Source organism: Blennius ocellaris, assembly GCF_963422515.1.
Source record: "Blennius ocellaris genome assembly, chromosome: 11".
In the NCBI taxonomy this organism is placed as follows: domain Eukaryota; kingdom Metazoa; phylum Chordata; class Actinopteri; order Blenniiformes; family Blenniidae; genus Blennius; species Blennius ocellaris.
In genome coordinates, this window is record NC_137660.1 from 11816025 (window position 1) to 11827611 (window position 11587).

An 11587-nucleotide genomic window follows, 5' to 3' on the forward strand; every position below is an offset into this window, starting at 1 on the left:
GTCACCAGTCCAACAACATTGACTTCAAAGTGACCAATTAACCTTACATGCATGTTCCTGGATTGATGGAGGGAACATGGGATGAGCATTGAAGCCCCACACAGCAGGATCCAGCACCAGACTTGAACAGCAAACACACCCTCACTGTGTGATGAGAGCAATGACCACCTGTCTATTAGAATACAATAAATAGGTATTACAATGAATGAATATGCCAGTTAGAGAAGGTTTTAATGGAATAGAGATAACGGTACAATAAAACATAAGCCCCATAAAATTCTGTTAAACTCTCAGTGACGTCAGTGGCAGTTTGACGAGGACTGATGTTTTTTTTTCTTTTCCCCTTGATGTGATTTCCTTTGAAAGCCCTCCTTTCCTTTGCAGCTCCCTTCTCCTCCTCCTCCTCCTCGTCATTACGTGTTGACCGGTCAGACCTCCCCTCCCCTCCCCTCCTTCCCTCCCTGGGTCTTTTTCTCTGGCTTTTTCCAGGCTTCATGTCATACCACGGCTAATTCCTGAAATTCCTGCCCTCCTCTCGCTTCAAACTAGCGGCTCCAGGAAGGAGGCGAGGCAGCAGAAAACAAACAAAGAGGAGGGGAAAAAAATAAAGAAAAGAAAAGAAAACGGGAGTCACTTTTTAAATTGAAATTAAAAACAAATAATATTCGTCCACCTGCCGGCCTGCTGATAAAGACTTTTATTTTCTCCAGGTAAGCTGCGAACAAGTGCGCGTCGGTGCGTTTTTGGAAATGTTTGGTGCGTAAAAAGTGAAGTGCGTAAAGTTTGTAAATGATGTGGATGCTCGCCGCGCGTTTCATCGCCTCGTCTCTGAATCTCGCTCTCTGTCCGGAGATAACATTCCTCAAATGTCTCACATTTCTTCGCTCGAATTCCGACATTTTCCCCTTCATTTGCTTCCAGCGGCTCGGACTTCCTGCGCCGCGCCGCGCCGCCGGAGTGTTTCTGCGGGGAAACGCGTCACAGCCGCGCGGTCAAACGTTACCACCGGCTGGGTGAACTTTTACATTCAAAACGTGTATTTATTCACCTGCGGGATTAATTGACACTCATTCCCCCTCCCTCCTACTTCAACAAGTGTGAGTAGACGAGAAACTCTGTTTATATTTCTGTGTTGAGATATTGGATTGTTTATTAAAGGTTTAGTGATGTATGATGTCATCATTGCAGGATGACGTAGATTAGCAAAAAGTTAGTGCTCCAAACAAATATTTTAAAACACATTTGTAATGTGATGCTTTAATATTTAAAAGCAGCCTTAAATGTTTGGCTCGTTAACAAGCACAATTCTTAAAATGTTTAATGTTTTTCAAAAGTAATGTATTACAAGTACTCACAATATCTCAATGAAGTAGTTTTTCCTGTATTTTAATGAAAACATTTCCACTTATGCATGTACTACAACTAAAATCTGATGTTACTACTGAGTCCATTAGTTTTAGTTCATTCTGAAATCTCCAACACTCAAAATACCTATTTTGTTTAATTACATCAAGCAGGAAAGTTACAAACTATGTATACTTTTTTACTTTTTTAAATTTAAATCTTTATAATTAAGACACATTTTCCATATACAGACATAATTACAAACCTAAACTCAAAGAAGCAATACTTAGGATATTCTTTCAATACTTATTTCAGTTAAGTAGTATTTAATCTTCATTGATGAAAAATGTACACTCTGTAAACTGCCTTGCTATTATAATCACCAATCACTATTGAGTGCCCACGAACTGTAATATTATCTAAATAATTTGATGTATATATGTTTTGAATCACCAACAGGTTTATTCTTCTAATAGTGAGAATTCATGCTTTTTAGCTAGATTTGTTCACAAGAAATTGATGTAGTGTATTTCAATGAAGAAATATACTGAGATCATACATATTCTATAGTCAAGTAAATTAGACCCAATACCTGCTAAGTCTAACCCTTCAACTTTTAGAATGTCTTCAGAAATACTACTTTGTACGTTTACATGAGCAACAGTACCTATACTGTAATTATCCACAATTTAACTGTTTAACCAATTTAACTTCTTCTCCTGTCAAAACAAGCTGCAGGTTATTAAAAGGGCAAATGTAAAGACTTGATTAACATTCAAGATAGATTTTTGAAAATTTCACTTGAAATGTCACTGGTATCAGTAAATGTGAGTTTCATTAAATAGAACATCAGGTAAATAAATACATCTTTCTTAAAGTAAAGTATCTCCTTAAAGATCGTATTCAATAGACATTCATGATCGTGTGGGCATCACTTAGTTAATTCAGTTATTGTTGCAGCTGATTGAAGAGAAGTTTTAGTTTTTTCAGTTTTTTAGATATTGTGTTCTGAAACCGTTTCTGTAGTTGTAATATTAATGTATATATGTATGTATGTATGTATGTATGTGTATATCAGTGTTTTTGGTATTAGCCCATTAAAGATGGTGTTTTCTTTCATTTGAACAGGACGAAAACAGTGGTTCTTGATGCTTTGATTTGATTTAGGTAAGGGGCCATATTGGAAATATTTCTAATTGCACATTAAGGAAGTGCTTTTGTGGAAATAAAACTTTAGAATGTTACATGATTTCACATGCAGAATTATTTTTTTTTTTTAGATCTTTCTTGATTTTCTATTATGCTTAGCCCTCTTTAAATTTAAAAAACAAACAAGGTGAGCACATAGAGGACTAATCTGAAGGGATTTCTGAGGAGGAAAATATTACAAAACAAAGTCAGCCATAGAAAATGGCTTCTGTGTAAGTTTTCCTTTCATATCCAGCTGCAAAGAGAAGTTTGAGCACGACAGGCTTGACTTTAATCTCCTTGCTCAACATCGGCTGCGGCTGCTGCATGTAAATGCATTACTGTGTGAGCGCAGAGCTAATATGCTGGTTGTCATTCCATTTCACTGTTTATTTGTAATACGCAGAATGGTAATCCATTTTTTTGGTATGGCTTTTGAAGAATATTGTTTTTATATTTTTTACTCCACTTGAGCTGCAGCGAAAAGGGGAAAACACATTTTATATAAAATGTTTTTATTGGCTTAAAATTTATATATATATATATAAATGATAAAAATCATGGAGAGTTGTGAGTAACTTTATGTTAACCAGGATATGAAATACCTTTGCCTAAAACATAGCCCTGTCATGCAGGATTATTATATTATGTAGCCCTGTAGCACTGACAGGAATGTCTGTACAGGAAGCACAAAGTTTTATTTCCCTTATATGAACCTCCGTAATCTGTTATTTTCACCCTCAATCCGTGCTCCTCTTCTAATGATTACCAAAACTTAAACAAAGCATTGTTCACTCAATAAACACTGCAGATGTTGTTTTTTATGATTCTGAGTTAATGATTGGAGTTCTTGATCTTCTCCAAATGCAGCACAGATTCACTGGGGAGCAGAGAAACACAAGGCATTGTGATAGAAAGGCTGTAAACGCAACTGTAAAATTGTTTATCTTCTCAGGTAATGCATCAATATTCTCAAACAGTGAGTGAACTGTGACTTCATACTTGCAACGGTGCGTTCATTCTGCATACTCAGTGGCAGTAATTGTACTGTGAAGAAGTCACCGTGCAAATATTTCCTTTCACAAGAATGCAACGCATTATTTTTGGTAGTTTTGCTCCCGAATTATGAGGTGAAAAGGCTGTAGAAATGATCTGTACGTTTATAAGTACATCCGCTGAGACAGTGCTTAAATTGTACATAGTACAGTTAAATAAAGTTCAATAAATTGTACAGTTGTAAAAACATTTTCAAAGTGTATCTTACTTTATGACTGCATTTACCTGCAGCCCGTACAAGCTGCACACGATATCTTTGATTTGTCAATAAGTACTGTAAGTACTGCAGCAAATGTAAAAACACACACACAAAAAAACAAAAAGCAGTATTTCCCTTTCCTAGTCATTGGTAGTGACTTAACATTTTAAAGTAGCAAAGTAGATTACATTCTTTAAATTGTACTTCAGTGTGACCAAAGTTACACACTTGAAGGATTCACAACAGCATAGTTTCTCAAAATTATTCTTTAATCACTGCAATGTGATGTAAATTTCTCCACTGTGAGATCAATAAAGGCTTATCCTATCCTATCCTATCCTATACAAAAAAAGGTTATTAAAATATCGCACACTTCATATTGTGACAGCATTTTTCTTCATTCATTTGGCCTGTCTCTCTATTTCATAACGGATTAATATTTGCATCGCTTGTATGGCTGTGGCAGCATTTTACTGTTCTGCATACTTTGGTATAATCTTTCTGTGCAACTGCAGAGTTGACGGAGTGAGTGTTTTGATCTGGCTTTGAGATAACCGACAGAAGGCTTGCCGGGGTGTGTGCGTGCATCTGAGTGTGTGTTACAGTGTCCTGCAGGGCAGCTGAGATCATTGTGTTTTCCAGAGGAGCAACAGGTGGAATGGAGCTGGGGGGGGAACAGTACGGGGTGGGGGTGGGGTTAAAAAACGCACCTGTCAGAGCCTCCTCTGAAGCGTTTGACAGCCAGAGGAGTTTGGGTTTGTTCCAGGGCCTTGGTCCTGTTATTTTCAAGGCCCTGGCTTCACTGTTGTCTCAGACAGATGAATTATATTGTAATGTGAACTGTGCGGTTGTGCTGCTCGCACCGCGGTAGCGGTTGTGTGTGCGGGTGTAGGTGGCGGGGCCTAGAGGTGGATGTGTTGGTGTGGGTGAATGAGTGGAACAAGAGAGGGGAGGTAAGGAGTACGTGAAGGTGTGTGAAACAATAAGACAAATCTGCGTGTTTCATCCTTGTTTTGGAGTGGATGTCTATGTGTGTCTAAAGTTGCCCTGAGACAGGTTGGTTCTCTTCTCAGCAGAGGAGGTTTTTTTTTTTTTTTTTTCTGCTGTGCTCATCCCACATAGCGATCATTCCTCCTGCGCTCGCATGAGAAAAATGAATAATGCCTCAGATATGAGCCTTGTAGAACAAAGACTTTGTACACGGCCCTCGCTTCCTTTTCGACTCAGCAGCCGCAGCTCTGTGCTCTGGAGGCGTGTGTGTGTGTGTGTGTGTGTGCGTGTGTGCGTGTGTGTGTGTGTGTGTGTGTTCATCGATTCCTGCCCATGTGACGGATCTTTACGTTTGGATCGTTGTGGATTATGCACTCGCAGAGCCTCTTTCCTTCGTGGACAGAGGCTGGGTCTCAGAGAGTTTGGGACTGTCCCGTTTATATAACGGCGAAAACATGTTTCACTCCGAGTAGGAAAAGTTCAGAGTCTCGAGTACCAGCTTCACATTCAAGCAGTCGCACACATTTACACCTGCTGGCTGTTTAGCACAACCACATTACTGACCGCTGGCGAGACGACTTCAGGGGCTTAACATTCTCTGTGTTATTAGCGTTATTAGTTTGCTTTTATTATCTCCCACTCATTCTCACAGTCTTTCATTTCCAATGTGCGTTTACATGTAAACGTTAAAGCCAATTATGTAGCGGATACACAGGAGGTACCAGGAGCAAAACCTGGAGGAGCGGCTAAAAAGTATAGATATGAGGGCTCTCTATTAGTTTACCGCTAAGTGTAAATATATTAACTGTTGTCTCGGTTGCGTTTTGTTTTTTCTTCATCGTGCTGTTGTTGGCTAAGTTAATTCTCTTTAGTCAAGAGGGTGCACATGTATTCTTCATTCTTCACGTTAATGATAAGTTGCATATCTCCTCCTGCTCACATTGACTCCTCAGCAGTGTCAGTGGTGTAATTCCAAGAGCAGAACTGAATATTTTGGGTTTGTCAGTAATCGTAAAGTGCAACATTGACCCCCCCCCCCCATTGGAAATCAGAAACATTATAAATCTGATTGACAGAATTTAAAACTAATGAGAATTATTGATATTATAATTATTATATTATATTGTAATACACACAGAGTGGATTACAGGGTGTACTGTGCCCCCATACGCTTCTTAAGATAAACCTGCCTTATCTTTTTCTGTCTATCTCATGATCTCATTAACATTTAAGTCCATAGGATCAACTTTCGTATAAATCAAAAGCAGCATGTTTTTTCCCCGCTTGAATCTAAAGGATTTTCAGCTTTGATGTGGTCTAATACTAATGTTACCAATTTATTATCAGGGGATGTTATATTTTGAAACATTTCAGTTAAAATGAACAAACAAAAAAATACAGCGAGCAACCAGAAGTATGAGTGAATCTGAACAGGAAAGTTGTGGATTAACTGATAAATATGTAAAGTAATCAACAGGTTGAATGATGCTCCGGCTGCGATATAGTTTAGTAATATTCAGTTTGCTTTCAGGCTTCATTAAGAACTGTTTTCTCCCTATTGTCTTCTTGTAAAAATGAAATCTCTAAGATGCAAAACCCACTGTTTTTGCATACATCTTTGCCTATGTCTTCACTAATTATGTTTGCAGAGTCTGGAGCTCGGAGCTTGTAGGGTCCCGCTGGTGCAGCAGCCCAGGGGGACTCGGGGCCAGAGCACGTGCTCTCGGCAAAAACCCGACTAAACAAACTTGTTTGCTGTCGCGGGCTCTCGTTGCGACTTTTATTTGCATCACATAGTCTGATCCCATACCGCCGCTTTATTTTCTAAATGCTTTTACATTCCCGGCATGATTAGCAGAGGTTGTGACCACTTGAGCGCGTGTGTGTACACACACACACACACACACACACACACACACACACACACACACACACACACACACACACACACACACACACACACACACACACACACACACACACACACACACAGAGAGTGAGTGGTAGCTCGTGTTGTAGCTTTTTGGATTTCAACACACATATTTATTCCAGCTTCAGAGTGTTTGTGTTTTGGTGTGCAGCCTTGCGTTGGGCTTGACGCCAATATCAACACACTATAAAATTAAACCAATCTGAAGCAGATCAGTATCGCATTAGTTTTGTGAGTATTTGGCCTGAAGTAATGGACAAACACATATTTGGATCTGGGAATGGCATTAAATGCCAAATCGGTGTCACCAGCTTCACCAGTTTATCACTCTGAGGAAGTCTTACAGGCTTTTCGCCGAAGCCACTAATATAAACGTCATAGTGAAAACCTTCATATCCACCGCGAAGCAAAGCCATGAATGACCGACTATAAATTCTTTAGAAGCCATTCATTGAATTTTTGGTGGGGAAATTTCATCCTGGAACCAAAGTGATGGGTCTTCCCACTAGTCTGCCTGCCTGCTGTCCTGCCCGGGCCAAAACGTGGCCCGAGCCTCCCAGCCCACCTCTTATGGGCTTTACTTCTATTGTGAGAGAGTTTCTTACCCATAATTTCAGCGAGTCCTTCTGAGTTTGGCAGTGTGTGTGTGTGTGTGTGTGTGTGTGTGCAGTTGTGCGAATGGGTTGGATGGTGGTGGTGGGGGGGCAGTTGGAGGGTTACGTGGCCCCCTGACCGCAGCACCAGCTGGGGGATTATCCCGTTGAGCCGATCCAGAGAAGAGGGGCCACGGCGAGGGTGGATGAGAGACCGATAAGGAAAAGAGGGAGAGGGGGGGGGGTGTTGTGTTTTAAGGCATGGCTTAGGTTAATTAACCTCTTGGACATTATGAGCGAGGCACGGAGTTTCACACTAATGGTTAAGGGCTGAAATGGATCTCACAGTGACCGGCAGTGGTCCTGAGTAGGAGCTGCTCAGAGTTTGAAGTTCGGTACCGTTAAAAACAGAAGCAATGATGCACGCTTGCTTATTTCGGAAAGTTTTGTTGCAATTGTAATAAAGTTCTCGGCTCACTCCTCAGTGACTCGTTGACTCGTGGTTAAGATCAAAAGAAAACATGAAACCAGAAATAATTACACAGGAATTTCAATTAGAGGTGATGAAAATGGTTATACGCTTCCTTTCGTTTTATATCTGCGGTTTAAATTTGCTTCAGTTCCCTAAAAAAACCCAATTTTTGTGACATTTAAAGTAAAAATTGATAAAAAATTTTTTTTTTGGGGTGAATTAAAAGTGAATTTCTTTTTTTGCGCGGGAGTTTTACAAAATTCAGTCTGTGTGTGCTTCTTTATTTGAGATCGAAGCTGTTAAAGGCATACGTTGTGCAGACTTTCACAACCTCTCAGGAGAAGACCTGTTAACAAGATGATTCTGAACAATGTCACACTTTTCGTATGGGGTCGGCTCTGATTTTTCAAGGGTCATCTACAGTTCAAAAGGTAGGATTTTCACGTTTGTAGGCTTTGATTCCCCGGCGGCTGGGATATCCCCACATCTGCTGAATTATTTGAAAACAGCGAGAGAGGAGCGACGCATCTCCCGTTTATTGACACAAACAAAATGCATCACATAAAATAAAGTGAAGCAGAGAGGTTACTTCTGGCACATTTACAGGGAAACTGGTGGAAATGACTCTAAATTCACACTGCACGGTGCTTGTCTCACATCAAGTGGTAAATTTTAGGATGATGGATTACCGGGGGATTTTTCTAATACTTCCCTGCACCTGGCAACCCTGCAGCATTCATTATGGTCTCGCTTTTCATTTTGTCTGCGACAACTTCTACACCAGACATTGTTTGGGATTTTTACGTGTTAAAGGATTTGAAGATTAAACCCCTTGTCGATGTTGAGCTCAATCATTTATAAACACCAGGTTTTGTTTTTTTTGATGTAACTTTTTTTTTTTTTTTTTTCCCAATTTCCCAATGTTTGTTGGTGTGTTGGTGTTTCGTGTCGGCTTGAGTGCATTTTATCCCCGAGTATACGTACATCTGTTCATACGCTCATGTGAGATAGAGATGAGAATAGGCGAACTGGCCGGACGCTTTACAGGAAGCATTGTCGAACATCGGGGGGGCTCAAAGGAAGCGTGAGGAGGGGAAACCGCACCGGCTGGAGAGTCTTACTCACTCCCTGCTACACATTGACTCACTCGCCAGATCACTCCTATCAACCACACATTTTAAATCCTGTCGACTCTTCACACAGAACACACATGCACAAACAGTAATTTTATTTCTTTTTTTTTATTTCTTTGGGGTGAAATACTTTGATAACCTAGTTTTTGTCTGTGCAGTGATGTAAGTCCTATCTAATTGTTGAATCTGGATGATGTCTGAGTAAGTATATATATATATATATATATATATATATATATATGACATTATTATACAAACAAGCCCGTATAATGTCTTGACAGATCACTAACACACACACAGGCACTCACTCACACACACACACACACACACACACACACTGATGTAATAGCTGGTGCTCGTCTTTGTTTTTCCCTAAATGGACACGGAGGTCTCCAAGTAACACAGTGGCAGGAAAACGCTTCATGGCAAACAAAATCCTCAGTTCGTGTTGACTCATGTGTTGGCGGTTTTGTTTTCGTCCACATGTGCTTCTATTGTGGCTGTTGTCCCGGTTTCTCCACCACGTTTGTTGAGGGGAAGAGGTGGAGCTGATGTCTGTCTTGTTCTGTATAAGCAATGTGTGCACATCCTAAACAAATTGGAGTGACGAGAAAACAGGATGTGAATCTGTTGTAGGTCAAACATTCCCGCTCTGCCGGCCTTCCCTGGTTGGCTTGTTTATCGCCTGGTCCCGAAGAGCCAACGCGACGCAAAGTTGACCATTTCAATTACTCAGCTTGTCGGTATGATACTCCCAACGCCAAAAGCAATGCATGAACATATTAATTACAGTCGGAGCTGAGGATTTTAATAACACGGTCAGTTTATAGTAGCTCTGGTGAAGAAAGGGGCATCCTAAAAGCCCCCCTGGCCTCAATACCCTGGTATGATCCTCTGTGGCATGTGTATCTAAGTGTGTCCTAGGACAATGATCCAACTTTAATGCATCCCATCATTTGTTGACATCAGACTCCTCCTGTGCGCCTCTCTTTTCCTCCAACACCAGGAGTCAGCCTCTTTGTTATTTTTTTTTATTGTCTGCACTGACCTCACTCATGATCTTGGAAGCCTTGGTTTATGTCAGGGTTAGTAGATTTTGCTTTTTATGATCTTTTACATGGTGGTCTTCACACACTTTCTTTACCAGCCCAAAAGAAAATGTAAGGTTTGGTAAGACAATAGATAGTTGGCTGTACTGGCACCTGATATGATGCTGTCTGGTTGCCTCTGATTTCCTAGAAGTGGTTGTGAGAAGGATGTGTGGGCTTCTTTGCTCTCCATAATGCCAAGACTCGCCTCTCTCATGATATTTTGAATTCTTTAACCGAGGTTTGGATCCCGGCTGCAGAAGCAAGAGATTTCAGCATAAAAGGTAGCAAAGTCCAGTTGAAGTTGCATGGACTTGCTGTAGTGACCCCCTGTGGAGCAGGACGTTGGAACACGTTTATCACAGATTGGTCTTTGAGGGATATTTTGTGTCCTTGAGAAATCCAGAAGGCAGGAGTTTAATACTCATGGTGACATTTGACATTTTCAAATAGTCTACATATATATGAACTGCTGCAGCCATATTATGCTTTTTTGTTTGTTTTTTGTGCTTCTTATGATGCAAAAAGGTTTTTTTTCAGAGAGTTGTTCAACCTGTCTCTGCTGCTGTTAATTGCTTCAAAAACAATGCATTTTTCTGTTTCGTTAAAGAAAAGCCAAGTGCTGTATAGATCATGGAATTGAGGGTGACCAATAGAAATATTTCTGTTTCACAGTCTGCAGTTTTTCATCCCCCTTTCAAATTTAGACTTAAAACTAATCCTGGAAAAAGACTTTCTTTATGTCTGCACAGGTTTTTTTTTCTTATTTATTCTTTATTTTAAGCAATTTGATGCATGATGCAGTAAAATCATTATGAAAGAGACCCGCAAACTCTGAATGTATGTACTGTCTGTGTCTGTGCTAAGATGAATCAGGGATGAGACGATATCACAACACCTAATTAACCAAAATTAACGTTTTCATTTACCAGAATTAAGTTTCATTTACGTAGTTTACTTAACCTCATACGCTCTCCACACAGCTACTGTGCAGCTGGATCTGCAGATCACATGAATTAATCAGACACATCCCTGTAGTTACAACACAGTTCATATAATTCATACATATTTTTATGGCTCTCATTTCTTTTAGGGTTGATTTTCTTTGGTATGTCTCATTGCCGTAACTCCTGGACCATTGAGTCAATAAAGTGGGTCATCTTTTAATTGTAAGGTTGAGAGGTCAAGCATATCCGCACACATATCCGAAATAAACTTTCCCCCCCAAAAAACTATATTGAAAATTTACTTTGAAAAGGAGTCAGAAACACTTTCCCACTGCATATTTTTTGGTCATTCCGATAGTCCACCAAATCTTAATGAACCCACTGCATCAAGAGGTTTAAATTGAAAAAAGTCAAATGCATTATATATATGGTAAAATGTAATTTTAAGAACGTTAGGTCAATTTAATCTCTTTCTCTATTTGTCTCCTCTCCTGCCTCATGCAGAACCACCATCACCCTCATCACACTTGTGGATATCGTACAGACCGGTCTCATCCCTGTGGCAGCATCCTTCCTTCACACCGTCCTCTGCAAAATCCCATCCCTCCCACCTTTGCTCTGTGGTCTCCTTTTCATCGTCCCACCAC

At 40.1% G+C, this 11587-nt stretch overlaps 1 long non-coding RNA gene across 1 annotated transcript; it reads left to right on the plus strand.

Annotated features, from left to right (window-relative positions):
* Positions 1 to 487: 487 nt before the first annotated feature.
* On the plus strand, positions 488 to 11582 carry LOC308136033. Its single transcript, XR_013936818.1, has 4 exons — positions 488 to 710; positions 922 to 1097; positions 2473 to 2511; positions 11445 to 11582. It is a non-coding gene; the product is annotated as an uncharacterized lncRNA (long non-coding RNA).
* Positions 11583 to 11587: the final 5 nt, after the last annotated feature.